This window comes from Scyliorhinus canicula, unplaced genomic scaffold, assembly GCF_902713615.1.
Source record: "Scyliorhinus canicula unplaced genomic scaffold, sScyCan1.1, whole genome shotgun sequence".
NCBI classification, from domain to species: domain Eukaryota; kingdom Metazoa; phylum Chordata; class Chondrichthyes; order Carcharhiniformes; family Scyliorhinidae; genus Scyliorhinus; species Scyliorhinus canicula.
Window position 1 is genome coordinate 52,360 of NW_024055592.1, and position 15,634 is coordinate 67,993.

General features: G+C 45.1%; 1 non-coding gene across 1 annotated transcript; it reads left to right on the forward strand.

Annotated features, from left to right (window-relative positions):
- Positions 1 to 2,393: 2,393 nt before the first annotated feature.
- On the forward strand, positions 2,394 to 2,465 carry trnad-guc. The gene has a single exon. It is a non-coding gene; the product is annotated as a tRNA-Asp (tRNA).
- Positions 2,466 to 15,634: the final 13,169 nt, after the last annotated feature.

Consider the following 15,634-nt stretch of genomic DNA (forward strand, 5'->3'; position numbering starts at 1 on the left):
ATCGACATGATTCGTGAATTTGGAACCTGCCTATCCCACCGCTCGTTATCTTGTGTCCTGTTATTGAACAAAAAAGTTTAATTCAATGTGTTTTCTGGGAAAAGCAAGGATACGCATCCCCTGATTTGCACAAAAGTCTGATGCATAATGTTCGTTGCTGACTTTTTTAATAGTGCCCTCGTTAGACAACTGGATAATTTAATCGTTTTATAATGGTGCCAAGTGTAATTTCGAAAATATTTTCTGCTGCATCTCATGCCTCTGGAACAGATCACCTCAATATGCCTGTAAAGCGATGGCGATTGAGCCATGTGGCAAGTAGAACAAACACCACGTTAATGTCCAACAGGTCTGTTACAAACACGAGCTTTCGGAGCATTTCTGCTTCCTCAGGTGAATCTGAGGAATCAGCATTCACCTGAGGAAGGAGCAGTGCTCCGAAAACTAGTGTTTGAAACAAACCTGTTGGACTTTAACCTGGTGTTGTAAGAATTCTTACTGTGCTCACCCAAATCCAAAGCGGGCATTTCCACAACAATTGAACCATGAGCCGACTTGCAGATGTCAGGGTCTGAAGTGAACAACCGCATCAATACTTACAGCTCAACGCACACGGAAGTGTTTGGGTGTTCTGCATTCTGTCATCCAATGTTAACCTCGATTGTCATTTAACACGGTATGTAGTTGCCACAGCAATTACTGATTTCACAGGAAAAGCAAGAAACTGCAGAAAATCGAGTCATTTTAGAGGGGAAGCAAGCCTCAGTGAGCCAGGTGGGGCCACGCGTTATGCAGTTCCTCGTTAGTATAGTGGTTAGTATCGCCGCCTGTCACGCGGGAGATTCAATTCCCCGACGCGGAGTTTGTACCTCTCCTGGCAAAAAACGGCAATCCATTTCAAAACTGACAGATCAGCTGTCAAATCCGCCAAGGCACATCGCCCAAGAGATGCACTCGACGGGGCGTCCTTGAAACATCTCTTTAAATCCGCCCACGCAAATATTGCGCTGCACTGGGTCGGTCAGCGAACAGGGCACATATCGTTTTCATTTTCCACATTTGTCCGTATAGAAGTTCAAATGCAACCTTCAACTTGCGCCATGTGTCGCACACGATCTTCATTCGCAAAAACGACACAATTGAAACACATCTCTTCAAAGGTCACCACAGCCAAGTCGTGAACAATGAGACAGTCAAGGAGGATCGGCCAGTAACTCACGACTGCTCGTCAGGAACAGAATCGCCGATGCAGCTGTCTGCATGCTGTGATATTCAATAACGGTCTTCCAAACGCGAAAAAAATGCAAAAACTCTACGCAGAATGTAATAATTTGAAGTACCGGATCATCTCGCAACACGCACAAGCTTCCATTCAAGAATAGTGTTGAATAGTGAGGCATAGTGGACCCTTCTGAACCGTGTGTCCTGAATTTCACTTCTGTTCATTTTTGCTTCAGTAACATTTTCAATTAACCGAAGTTGCAGGAAATGAAATCAGCCTGTTAGTGTACTGAACGTCATTGTTCCTACATGCAGACCCGTCCCGTTGAAGCTGTCCACTGGTCCCTCAATCTTCAGAAACTATTGTACCCAACGACGACATGATTCGTGAATTTGGCACCTGCCTATCCCACCGCTCTTTATATTGTGTCCTGTTATTGAACAAAAAAGTTTAATTCAATGTGTTTTCTGGGAAAAGCAAGGATACGCATCCCCTGATTTGCACAAAAGTCTGATGTATAATGTTCGTTGCTGACATTTTAAATAGTGGCCCTGGTTAGACAACTGGTTAATTGAAATCGTGTTTTTACGGTGCCAAGTGCAATTTCGAAAATAATTTCTACTGCATCTCATGCCTCTGGAACAGATCTCCTCAATATTCCTGTGAAGCGATGGCGATTGAGCCATGTAGCAAGTAGAACAAACACCACGTTAATGTCCAACAGGTCTGTTACAAACACGAGCTTTCGGAGCACTGCTCCTTCCTCAGGTGAATCTGAGGAATCAGCATTCACCTGAGGAAGGAGCAGTGCTCCGAAAACTAGTGTTTGAAACAAACCTGTTGGACTTTAACCTGGTGTTGTAAGAATTCTTACTGTGCTCACCCATGTCCAAAGCAGGCATTTCCAAAACAATTGAACCATGAGCCTACTTGCAGATGTCAGGGTCTGAAGTGAACAACGACATCAATACTTACAGCTCAACACACAAGGAAGTGTTTGGGTGTTCTGCATTCTGTCTTCCAAAGTTAACCTCGATCGTCATTTAACACGGTATGTAGTTGCCACAGCAATTACTGATTTCACAGGAAAAGCAAGAAACTGCAGAAAATCGAGTCATTTTAGAGGGGAAGCAAACCTCAGTGTGCCAGACAGGGCCATGCGTTAAGCAGTTCCTCGTTAGTATAGTGGTTAGTATCTCCGCCTGTCACGCGGGAGACTGGGGTTCAATTCCCCGACGGGGAGTTTGTACATCTCCTGAAAGAAAACGGCAATCCTTTTCAAAACTGACATATCAGCTGTCAAATCCACACTTCTTCAACAGTGGTGCTACATGAGTGACGTTCCAATCCTTTGTGACAATTCCTGCCTCCACAATGCCCTCACCTATCTGATTTAGTAATTTCGGGTGTATCCACCTTTTCTAGGTGATCTATCCACTTTCAGACGTCTTAGTTTCTCCAGGGCCTTCTCCGTAGTGTTGGACACCTCTACCACCCGGTGTTCTTCGAAAAAGGGCATCACACTGGTGTCTTCCACCTCTTTAACGTGGAGTTATCCCTATCTCTGGATCTGTAAATACTTGATTACCTGCAAATTCTCGCATTCTAAGCATTGTCTGGCACCTTTGAATTTGTCTCTATGTATGTTTCAGGAACACACGTTTTCATTCACCTGAGGAAGGAGCAGGGCTCCGAAAGCTAGTGTTTGAAACAAACCTGTTGGACTTTAACCTAGAATGTAAAACTTCTTACTGTGCTCACCCCAGTCCAATGCCGGCATCTCCACATCACCGTAAATAATGATACAATACACAGTTCCTCTGACATTTGTTTGTATCCTATTATTAGTACTTCTCCAGCCACATTTGCAATGGTCTAATGTTTATTTTTGCCTCTCTTTTGCTTTTTTATATATTGAAAAGAAGCTTTCCGACCTTATTTTATATTACTAGCTTGCTGGCCCTCATATTTCATCCACCCCTTATTGTTTGATCAGTTGTCCTCTGGTCGAATTTAAAGGCTTCCCAATCCTCTGGCGTCCCACTAATTCTCGCCAAATTGTCTACATTTGATTTGGCATGAATGGTGTCCTTGACTTCCCTCGTCAGCCATGGCTGACTTGTCCTGCCGTTGGCATGTTTCCTCCTCCTTGGGATGAAAATACGTTGCACCTCCCGATAATCCCCCCAAAACTCCTGCCATTGCTGTTGCACTGTCTTCACTGCTCGGCTCCATTTCTAATGTATTTGTAGTTAACCTTATTTAAATCTATTACCGTTACATTTGATTCCAGTTTCTCCCTCTCAAACTGCAGGGTAAATACGATCACATTGTGGTCACTGCTCACTAAAGGTTCCTTCACCTTAATTTCCCGAATCAAGTCTGCCTCATTACACGTCACCACGTCACAAATTCCCTGTTCCCCAGGACGCTCTTGCACAAGCTGCTACAAAAGACCTACCCTCAGACATTCCACAAATCCATTTTCTTCGGCAGCACAGTAGCATTGTGGTTAGCACAATCGCTTTACAGCCCCAGGGTCCCAGGTTCGATTCCCAGCTGGGTCACTGTCTGTGCGGAGTCTGCACGTTCTCCCCGTGTGTGCGTGGGTTTCTTCCGGGTGCTGTGGTTTCCTCCCACAGTCCAAAGATGTGCGGGTTAGGTGGATTGAACATGATAAATTCCCCTTTGTGTCTAAAATTGCCCTTAGTGTTGGGTGGGGTTACTGGTTTATGGGGACAGGGTGGAGGAGTTAACCTTGAGTAAGGTGTTCTTTCCATGAGCCGGTGCAGATTCGATGGACCGAATAGCCTCCTTCTGTACTATAAATTCTGTGAAACAACCTGATTTGCCACATACACCTGCATATTGAAGTTCCCCCTGATTATTGTGATCTTACCTTTTTGACATGTTTTCCCGATCTCCTGATTTATTTTCTGGTCCTCATCCTGACTACTGCTGGGGGATCTGTACGTAATTCCCATCATGGTATTTTCACCTCTGCGATTACTCAACTCTACACACAAATATTGGGTGCCTTCTGATCCTATTTCGCTCCTTGCTATCGATTTAACGTAATTCCTTTCTGTCAATGAAAGCCCGCTCCCTTTGTGTATCTGCCTGTCCTTTGATACGATACATATCCTTGCATATTTACATCCCAGCCCTGATACCATTGCAGCCACGTCTCTGTGATGCCCACAACATTTAACAGGCCAATTAAAATGTGCACAACAAGCTTATTTACTTTGTTCCGTACACTGCGCACATTTAGGTACAACACCCTCAGCCCTGCATTGAGCACCTCCCTTCTTACACTTGTTCCCTTTATCGCTCTGCCTGAGGGTGATGTTGCTCACGTATTTCTGTTCTTTATTTCCCCTCCAGTTACAATACCTTCCAAGATAACGCCCTCTCCCTGCCATACGAATTTAAATTCTCTCGGGGGACACGAGTAAAACCTCCCACCGAGATTATCGGATATCGGTGCCCCTCCAGTTTAGATGCAACCCGTACTTCTTGCACAGATCCCACCTATCCCGACAGAGATCCAATGTCCCAGAAATCTGAAAACCTCCCTCCTACACCACCGGTTGAGCAATGTGTTTTGCGGCACTATCCTCTTACTTCTAGGCTCTCTGTCACCTGGTACAGGGAGTAATCATGCGATTCCAACCCTAGGGGTCCTGCTTTTTATCTTACCGCCCATCTCCCTGAACTCCTGATGCAGGACGGCATCAATCTTCCTGCCTATGGCGTCTGTACCTGTGTGTGCTACATTCTCTGGTTGTTCACTCTTCCCCTTCAAGATGGCTTGTGTTCATTCAGAGAGATACTTGACAACAGGGAGGTAACTTACCATACTGGAGTCTCTTTAATCTGGGCCCCTTCCTATCGAGTCTCCTGTTGCTATATTTATCTGATTATATATATGGCGGTCAATATGGTCTCATTTCTTAAACACAATTATGTTTATCCTTTCGAGTTGCCAGGTATCTCTCGATATCGCCACACGGTTCAAACCGAATACCGATCAAAGAGCCAATACACCATTTTGTTAGATCAAAGTCAATACAACTTATTTACACACACAGTAAGGTCTACACATGCACAGCAGTACTACAAACTAAATGATCTCTAACGCTACCGCCTATACTTAACGCCGGGTGCCCACTTATTCAGAGGAAAAATGGCCGCTGTTCAAATCTGAGGCTGCTGGATTCAAGATATACAGGAGAAAAGCTAAGGTCGTCCGTCTGGTGGCGAGCGTTGACCTTGAAGTTACTTGCTTCTGGTGATGCTGGTGGACGCATCTCTCAGCTTTGAGAGCAAAGTCCAAGAGAGCTAATTCTCTCGTGGGGATTCCTTCCTATGCTTAGAGGGGATTTGCGCACTTTTTGCGGGCCTTAAACTTAGTCCCAATTAATTGGGTCTCTTCTAGATCACTATTATCGATCTTGCCCAATGAAGGGGTGGATGCCCTGATGGCTGGGCGTGTCTTTGGTGGCCGCTGGCCTTGCTTTGTTTCTTCTTGTCGGTTGGGGAACTGGAGCCGGGATGTCTGTACTGGTATCGTTTACTTGAGTTTCATTCCTTTGTTACCGTAGATGGGCCATCAGTATGCTAATTGACCTATAGCTTCAATTCCATCTGGGAGTTGTTTCCCCAATATGCATTCAGGCTCTATGCCTGTTTGTTTTCTAGTATTGTCCACAGTTCCCTATAATCTTTGCGAGCGTCCATTTTGTATCTGGAAGTGGCCATCCCAGATGGCTGCACCCCTATAACTTTCACACTTCCCACTTTGCCCTCCCTTGCTGAGCAGCATAGCCAGTTGTGGTGACACTTTTCTGGCTTCTTTTGTTTTCCCCTAATTGTCATTCCCGTCCAAATGTATCCAAAACGGTATACCTGATAGATAGGGGGACAGCCACAGGGGATTCCTGCACTGACTGTCTGCCGTTCCCAGCGGTCACCCGTCTGCCTGCTTGCACCTTGGGTGTGACCACATCTCTAGAACTCCTATCTATGACGTTTGCCGCAAACTGAATGCTCATTTGTATCTAATTTCTGCTCCGACTGAAGCACTGGGACTGAGGAGTTGACATTGGTTACTCCCAGAAGAATTAGTCTGTCGGAATGCTGGGAGCGTCACGGAGCTGCCAAATGTCACAGATTGAGCACTCCACCCAGCTGAGTGACATTTATGCACGAGTTAATTAATTGAAACTAAATACTTACATAGATGATTTGGAGTTGGGGACCAAGGGCAATGTGTCCAAGTTTGCAGATGACACTAAGATGAGTGGTAAAGCGAAAAGTGCAGAGGATACTGGAAGTCTGCAGAGGGATTTGGATAGGTTAAGTGAATGGGCTAGGCAGATGGAATACAATGTTGACAAATGTGAGGTTATCCATTTTGGTAGGAATATCAGCAAACGGGATTATTATTTAAACGATAAATTATTAAAGCATGCCGCTGTACAGAGAGACTTGGGTGTGCTAGTGCATGAGTCACAGAAGGTTGGTTTACATGTGCAACAGGTGGTTAACAAGGCAAATGGAATTTTGTCCTTCATTGCTAGAGGGATGGAGTTTAAGACTAGGGAGGTTATGTTGCAATTGTATAAGGTGTTAGCGAGGCCACACCTGGAGTATTGTGTCCAGTTCTGGTCTCCTTGAGAAATGATGTACTGGCACTGGAGGGTGTGCAGAGGAGATTCACTAGGATAATCCCAGAGCTGAAGGGGTTGGATTATGATGAGAGGCTGAGTAGCCTGTGGCTGTACTCGTTGGAATTTAGAAGGATGAGGGGGGAACTTATAGAAACATTTAAAATTATGAATGGAATAGATAGGATAGATGCGAGCAGTTTGTTTCCACTGGCGGGTGAAAGCAGAACTAGGAGGCATAGCCTCAAATAAGGGGAAGTAGATTTAGGACTGAATTTAGGAGGAACTTCTTCACCCAAAGGGTTGTGAATCTATGGAATCCCTTGCCCTGTGAAGCAGTTGAGGCTCCTTCATTGCATGTTTTTAAGGTAAAGATAGATAGTTTTTTGAAGAATAAAGGGATTAAGGGTTATGGTGTTCGGTCCGGAAAGTGGAGCTGAGTCCATAACAGATCAGCCATGATCTAATTGAATGGTGGAGCAGGCTCGAGGGGCCAGATGGCCGACTCCTGCTCCTAGTTCTTATGTTCTTATGTTATCAGATGAAGTTACAACTTACCATATAGCCCTGGGGCTAGATCGTTTCCGTAAAATTAAAATGGTAATTACTAATCTCTGCTCTCAGGTTTATTTACTCCTCTGCCTGTTAATTCATTAGTTGCTGCAGTTGTATCGAATTAATGAGACCACACTCAAAATTTAGAGTTCAGTTCTGGTCGCCCCACTACCAGCAGAATTTGGAGCATTTAGAGACTAGTATGGACGACATTTAACAGGATATTGTCTGGTACGGAGGGGATTAGCTCTTCGGGTAGGTTGGGAAAACTCGGTTTGTTCTCATAGATACTTCGGAAGATAAGGGGCGACCTGATAGATGCCTACAGATGTATAAGACGTCGGAACGGAGTGGATGGTCAGAAGCATTTTCCCAGGGTGAGAGTGCAAATTACTAGGAGACATAGATTTAACTGTGCCCGTCTTGATAAATACATGAGTAGATGAGGAATACAGGCATACGGACCCCGCAACCGTAGAAGATGTTTGGTTCAATGGGAAGCATGTTCAGCACCGGATTGAGGGCCGCAGGGCCTGTTTCTGGGTTGTACTTTTATTAGTGTTTTGTTCTTTGTTCTAATTATTCATAGTAAGAAGTCTTACAACACCAGGTTAAAGTCCAACAGGTTTGTTTCAAACACGAGCTTTCGGAGCACGGCTCCTTCTTCAGCTGAAGAAGGAGCCGTGCTCCGAAAGCTCGTGTTTGAAACAAACCTGTTGGACTTTAACCTGGTGTTGTAAGACTTCTTACTGTGCTCACCCCAGTCCAACGCCGGCATCTCCACATCATGGCTAATTATTCATGTCAGGTATTGCTGAGCCGGCAGTCCAAATGGTAATCAAAAATATATTTTTCAAGCGTTTGTCTTGAACAACGAACACGAGGTAATGAGACTGAGATACTGGAGGAGATAATCCCACACCTTCTGGGCAGACAGCACAAGACAAGGCATTTTGTGTTTAACGATTAATATATTAATTATCTTTAATAATAATAATCTTTATTAATGTCACAACAAATGTCACATTAACACTGCAATGAAGTTACTGTGAAAAGCCCGCAGCCGCCACAATCAGGCGGCTGTTCGGGTCCACTGAGGGAGAATTCACAATTTCCAATTCACAAACAAGCACGTGTTTCGGCACAAGTGGGAGGATACAGAAGCATCCAGCGAAAGCCACACAGACATGGGAAGAATGTGCAGACGCCGCACAGACAGAGACCCAAGCATGGTATCGGACCTAGGATTCTGGCGCTGTGAAGCAGCCGTGCTAAACACTCTGCTACCATGCAGTCTTCCACATCAACAATTCTCAAGAATTGGGAGACTATCGGTATCAGGGAGAGATATGGATCTGCTGTGTAATACTGAGAAATAAATCATCAAGGCCATGGCAGGGTTTGATTCTCCTACTCTCCGCCAGCTCCAATCTCAATATCACATTCGGCCCCGTCATTGGTTCGTCGATTAAACCTGGGAAAATCCTTTAATTGATAAATGAATGAAAACAATGGTTGATCACTTTCTGATTCCGAAACAGTCAATATTTTCCCTGGGAGAAACCCGAGAGGATACAGAAGAGAAACAAAAGGACCAGTCTCCCCAACAACACCAGCGGGATTTTGTGGTCACCCAGTTGCGGTAATCAGATAGTCTCAATAATTTAATTAAATATGTAATAAAATATATAATTGTTGTTCAGCTCATTACTTCCCGGCTTCCAGTATTCAAATTGCTGAGACGTCTTCAGTGGAAACAGGCAGAGACATCACATGCTATTTCACCATAAAGCACCGATATTTCAAGTAATTAATGGAATTAAAACATTGAGATAATTGGTGGTATTCATAGACGTTTCTAAATGCATATTGTTGTGAAAAGTACAAAGGTTTCTAGATATATTCAGGAATTCATTGGACTGAAAATATTCAGGTCCTTGTCATGACGATTCGATTGAAAATTAATCACTGATTAGTTAACTGTGATTCGAAATGTGCATGGTAAATTTATTGTATTATTATTGTAAGGTCAGGATTTACAGATTTATTTGACATAAAAATCTTATTATGCTTATTGTCCGATCAATATTTTGAATGTGCATGTGATTATTGGAATAAACAATCATTTGATAACACCATTTAAAGTTGCAGTTAGAAGTTATTCGTTATTTACTGTGTTCAGTGGACTGAAAATTAATTTGATGCTTTATTTCAATGTTGTGCAAAACATGATGGAGTAATCTATACCATCCTGCCTTTAGGGCAGCACGGTGGCATTGTGGATAGCACAATCGCTTCACACCTCCAGGGTTCCAGGTTCAATTCCGGTTCTGGTCACTGTCTGTGCGGAGTCTCCACATCCTCCCTGTGTGTGCGTGGGTTTCCTCCGGGTGCTCCGGTTTCCTCCCACAGTCCAAAGATTTGCAGGTTAGGTGGATTGGCCATGCTAAATTGCCCTTAGTGTCCAAAATTGCCCTTAGTGTTGGGTGGGGTTACTGGGTTATCGGGATAGGGTGGAGGTGTTGATCCTGGGTAGGGTGCTCTTTCCAAGAGCCGATGCAGACTCGATGGGCTGAATGGCCTCCTTCTGCACTGTAAATGATATGATTCCATCATTGGAATTGCTCAGTTTTCTTTGATGGAAACAGGCAGAGGGAATTCTCAAATTATGTGATTAATGGCATTAAAATGTGAGATATAATTTCTGGGATCATAGATATGGGTGAGTAGCACAATTGCTTCACAGCTCCCAGGTTCGACTGCGGCTTGGTCACTGTCTGTGTGGTGCCTGCACGTTCTCCCCGTGTCTGTGTGGGTTTCCTCTGGGTGCTCCTCTTTCTTCCCACAAGTCCGAAATACGTACTGTTAGGTGAATTGGAAATTCTGAATTCTCCCCCACTGTACCCGAACAGGCTCCTGAATGTGGCAACTTGGGGTTTTTCACAGTAACTTCATTGCAGTGTCAATATAAGCCTACTTGCGACAATAAAGAGTATTATTATTTATTATTAAATACATATCATTGTGGGAAATTAAAATATTTATACATATCGTTAGTGATCAATGGATTGAAAGTAATCAGTACCTTGCCATGATAATTCTCGTGGTAAATTATCCTAATTTCAATGGCCTGTGCACGGTTCTCTGTACCGCCAGCTTCGTTTTCCGGTTCTGCGTGACTCCGCCACAACAGGATTCTCTGTTCCGTCAGCCGGTCAATGAGGTTTCCCATTGTGACCACCACATGCCTTCGGGATACCTGTGGACATGTGTGCGCTGCCGGCAAAGTGGAGGATCCAGCCGAGGGACAATCCCATTGATTCTGATTATGAGCTGAACAAATGGATTTTCAATTAATGTAATTATTGCTGCGTGGTGAGGAATTACAGATTCTATTCCACTAAATAAGAAACTTAATTTGATTATTTTTTGAACAATAATTAGAAACTGCCTGTTATTATTGGAATGAATAATCCTTTGGCAATCACATTGAAAGATGCAATGAAATGTTTTTAGTTATTTGCTGTGTTTGATGGACTGAAAACTATTTTGGTATTTTGTCTCAATGTTGCGCAAATAATAATTGGTTGTGTAATGTTTGTTGGACTTTAACATAATGAGCTATTCACTGATTTAATTAAACCTCGCAATGAATGAATGAGATAATTATTTATTGGACCAAACAATCAATTGAAGTTCACTCTGATTATTGGGAAGAACTATATTAACAGGTGACTAATCTTCGTCAGAAAATAATTAAATAATTCAAGTAAAGAGCACTAGATCCGTCATAATGTAATGTCACCGGTTTAAAGATAATTAAAGTTGGGACTCTGGTAATCATAGATGAAAATATTAAAAGCCTTTTTAACAGATTGTTCTTACATATTTGCTTTGATTATTGGTTGCAATGATTGAAGGTTAGTTACTTTGACTCGTGGACCGTCAAATAATTTGCTGTTCACTTTTGTACGGCATCCAAGCAGGAGAAAATATCTTGGCCATCAGGACAATCTCAAAAACTCTTTTTCTCCGTCGCGCCAGCCCCGTTTTCCGGCGGTTTCTCTCCCCCCCCACCCGCCCCTCCGGCAGCGTAATCCTCCATAAAAAAAAATAGGTTACCCTATTAAGGGGCAATTTAGTGTGGCCAGTCCAACTACTCTTCACATCTTTGGGTTGTGGGGGCGAAACCCACGCAGACACGTGGATAATGTGCAAACTCCACACGGACAGTGACCCAGAGCCGGGATCGAACCTGGGACCACAGCACCGTGAGGCAGCTGTGCTAACCAATAGGCCACCGTGTTGCCCCAGCAGGATTTTCCATTGACGCAGCTATTCAATGCCACCGTTGTGACCACCCACACACTGTCGGGAAAACCGCGGGGCGTGAGTGCGCTGCCGCTGATGCGGAGGATCCCACCAATGAAGAATCCAGCACAGCATATTTGAATGGGGACCTGTTGCAGTTGACTGATGCTGTCTATCAAACTGGCACAAATCCCGCACCCCACTCACACCGCAGTAAAGCAGAACTGGAGAGAGGGGAGTTTGACAGCTCCTACAGGAAATCAATGATCACAAAAGTATATATTTCGGGAGTTTTCTGAAAATGTAACGCCCGTTTGGTAATATCGCAGTGAGAGACTTCATAGAACATAGAACATAGAACGATACAGCGCAGTACAGGCCCTTCGGCCCTCGATGTTGCACCGACATGGAAAAAATCTAAAGGCCATCTAACCTACACTATGCCCTTATCATCCATATGCTTATCCAATAAATTTTTAAATGCCCTCAATGTTGGCGTGTTCACTACTGTGCATTAATTGCTTTAATCAGTCACTGCATTTGGATTTATTGTCACGTGTGCCGAGGGAGCTCGTGTGTTCAGTGAGAGAGAAAGGGATAGAGGAAGAGAAAGTAAGAGAGAGGGACAGAGTGAAAGAGGGAAGAGAGAGAGATGGACGCTAATAGAAAGAGGCACACAGTGAGAGAGAGAGACACTGAGAGGGACAGAGAGAGAGGAATAGAGAGAGGAAATGAGATGGAGGGACAGAGAGAGGGACGCATATAGAAGGGGGTACATAGTGAGGGAGAGGGACTGAGAGGGACAGAGAGAGAGAGAGGAATAGAGAGAGTGAAATGAGAGGGAGGGACAGAGAGGGACGCAGATAGAAGGAGGTACATGGTGAGAGAGAGGGACTGAGAGGGACATAGAGAGAGAGGGTGGAATAGAGAGAGGGAAATGAGAGGGAGGGACAGAAAGAGGGACGCAGATAGAAGGAGGTACATAGTGAGAGAGAGGGACTGAAGAGAGCGGGATTGAGAGAGAAGGAAGCAGATGGAAAGGTACACAGTCAGAGAGAGTGACACAGAGGGACGCAGAAAAAGAGGTGGAGAGCAAGAGAGGGGCGCAGAGAGGGACAGAGCGAGAGAGACGCAGGTAGAGAGGTACACAGTGAGTGATAGGGACACAGGGACAGAGAGGGAAGGGGATAGATTGAGAGAATGTGAGAGAGGGACTCAGCGAGAGTGATGGAGAAATAGAAGGGACGCAGATATAAAAAGGTACACAGTTAGTGTGGGACACAGAGAGGGACTGAGAAAGAAGGGGATTGGGTGAGAGAACGGGACACAGAGAAAAAGCGATACAGTGAGATACACAAAGAGAGGGGGACAGAGATAGGGACAAAGATAAAAGAGGTAGAAAATGAGATATAGGGACACAGCGAAGGACATAGTGAGGGAAATAGATAGAGAGAGAAAGTGAGAGAGACGGACACAGTGTGAGCGAGGGCCTCAGATAATAATGGACAATAATGGGAGAAAGTAGATTAAATAGATATGAGAAGGGGTGAAATGATTCCTTGTCAATAACTGGGGCCAGTCTTTGTCTAAACTGGAAGTTCAGTGAATGTTTATGGGTTGAGGTCACACACTAGTGCACGGAGCCCAGCACTGCGGGAATGGGCCACTATTGTGCGTTGATGTTTCACTCCAGTGCATGGAGCTCAGCACTGCCAAAGTGCTACATTATTCTGGGTTGAGATCACAAACCAGTGCACGGAGCTCAGCACTGCGGGAATGCTGCACTGTTGTGGATTGATGTCCCAGTCCAGTATCTAGAGCTCAGCACTGCGGGAATGCTGCACTGTTGTGGATTGATGTCCCAGTCCAGTATCTAGAGCACAGCACTGCGGGAATGCTACACTGTTGTGGATTGATGTCCCAGTCCAGTATCTAGACCTCAGCACTGCGGGAATGCTGCACTGTTGTGGATTGATGTCCCAGTCCAGTATCTAGAGCTCAGCACTGCGGGAATGCTGCACTGTTGTGGATTGATGTCCCAGTCCAGTATCTAGACCTCAGCACTGCGGGAATGCTACACTGTTGTGGATTGATGTCCCAGTCCAGTGTCTAGAGCTCAGCACTGAGGGAATGCTGCACTGTTGTGGATTGATGTCCCAGTCCAGTATCTAGAGCTCAGCACTGCGGGAATGCTACACTGTTGTGGATTGATGTTCCAGTCCAGTATCTAGAGCTCAGCACTGCGGGAATGCTGCACTGTTGTGGATTGATGTCCCAGTCCAGTATCTAGACCTCAGGGCTGCGGGAATGCTGCACTGTTGTGGATTGATGTCCCAGGCTAATACACTGAGCTCAGCACTGCGGGAATGCTGCACTGTTGTGGATTGATGTCCCAGTCTAATACACTGAGCTCAGTACTACGAGAGCGCTGCATTGTCGTGGGTTGATGCCCCAGTCTGACACATGGAGATCAGCACTGCCAGGGTAATGCACTGTTGTGGGTACATACCCCACTCCAGTACATGGAGCTCGGCACTGCGGGAGCGGTTCCTTGGTTAAGATTCATGTCCCAGTCTAATGCATGGAGCTCAGCACTGTGTGACTGCTGCATTGTTGTGGCTTGATATCCCATTGCAATGATGACATCGGCACTGCGGAAGTGTCGTGTTCTGGAGGAAGCAGCAAATGGTTACCCTGCCGACATCTTCCTCGGTTATAAATAGAATTTACAGCACAGAAAGAGGCCATTCGGCCCATTGAGTCTGCACCGGCTCTTGGAAAGAGCATCCCTACCCAAGGTCAACACCTCCACCCTATTCCTATAATTCAGGAACCCCACCCAACCCTATGGGTAATTTTGGACCCTACGGGCAATTTAGCATGGCCAATCCACCTAACCCGCACATCTTTCGACTGTGGGAGGAAACCGGAGCACCCGGAGAAAACCCACGCACACACGGGAGGATGTGCAGACTCCGCACAGACAGTGACCCAAGCCGGAATCGAACCTGGGACCCTGGAGCTGCGAAGCGATTGTGCTAACCACAATGCTACATTGCTGTGGATGTTCTGTGTGGAGCTGGGGTTCTCGCATTGTTCTGCACCAACATCACTCTCTGCACGGACGTGAACAGAAATTCTACATCCTTCACATCTAATTTTCTATTTGGGAGATATTCCCTGAAATGATTGACCGCACTGTTTTCGGAGCAAACATTTGTGGACTTTGAATAAATGTCAGACATCCCTGAAACGGGTGGTGGTACTTTGGGTGCTGTGAACAGTTCTCTAACTATCTGTTTTATTGTCTATGTTCCTGGATATTGGGGGTGGTGTTCTCCATCCTGACGCAACGCACAACTCTCTACAGTTCAGGGAGAAAATCAACCGACCGGAGAGTGGGAGTGAGGGAGTAGGATTCAACATGGCAGGAATTGTGACAGAGGGAGTCAGTGAATCGGTGCAGACTAGCGGGTGGGAGGGAGACTGTACAGGATAGGATGTGGAGAGAGAGATACAGAGAGAGGTACAGAGATAGGGATACAGAGAGAGATAAAGAGACACAGGGAGAGACACAGAAGAGAGATACAGAGAGAGAGATACAGAGACACAGAGAGAGGCACAGAGAGAGATACAGAGAGAGATACAGAGTGAGATACAGAGAGAGATACAGAGAGATGTACGGAGAGAGATACAGAGAGAGAGATACAGAGAGAGAGATACAGAGAGAGATACAGAGAGAGATACAGAGAGAGAGATACAGAGAGAGAGATAAGAGAGAGAGAGAGATGTACAGAGAGAGATACAGAGAGAGATACAGAGAGAGATACAGAGAGAGATACAGAGAGAGAGATACAGAGAGAGAGATACAGAG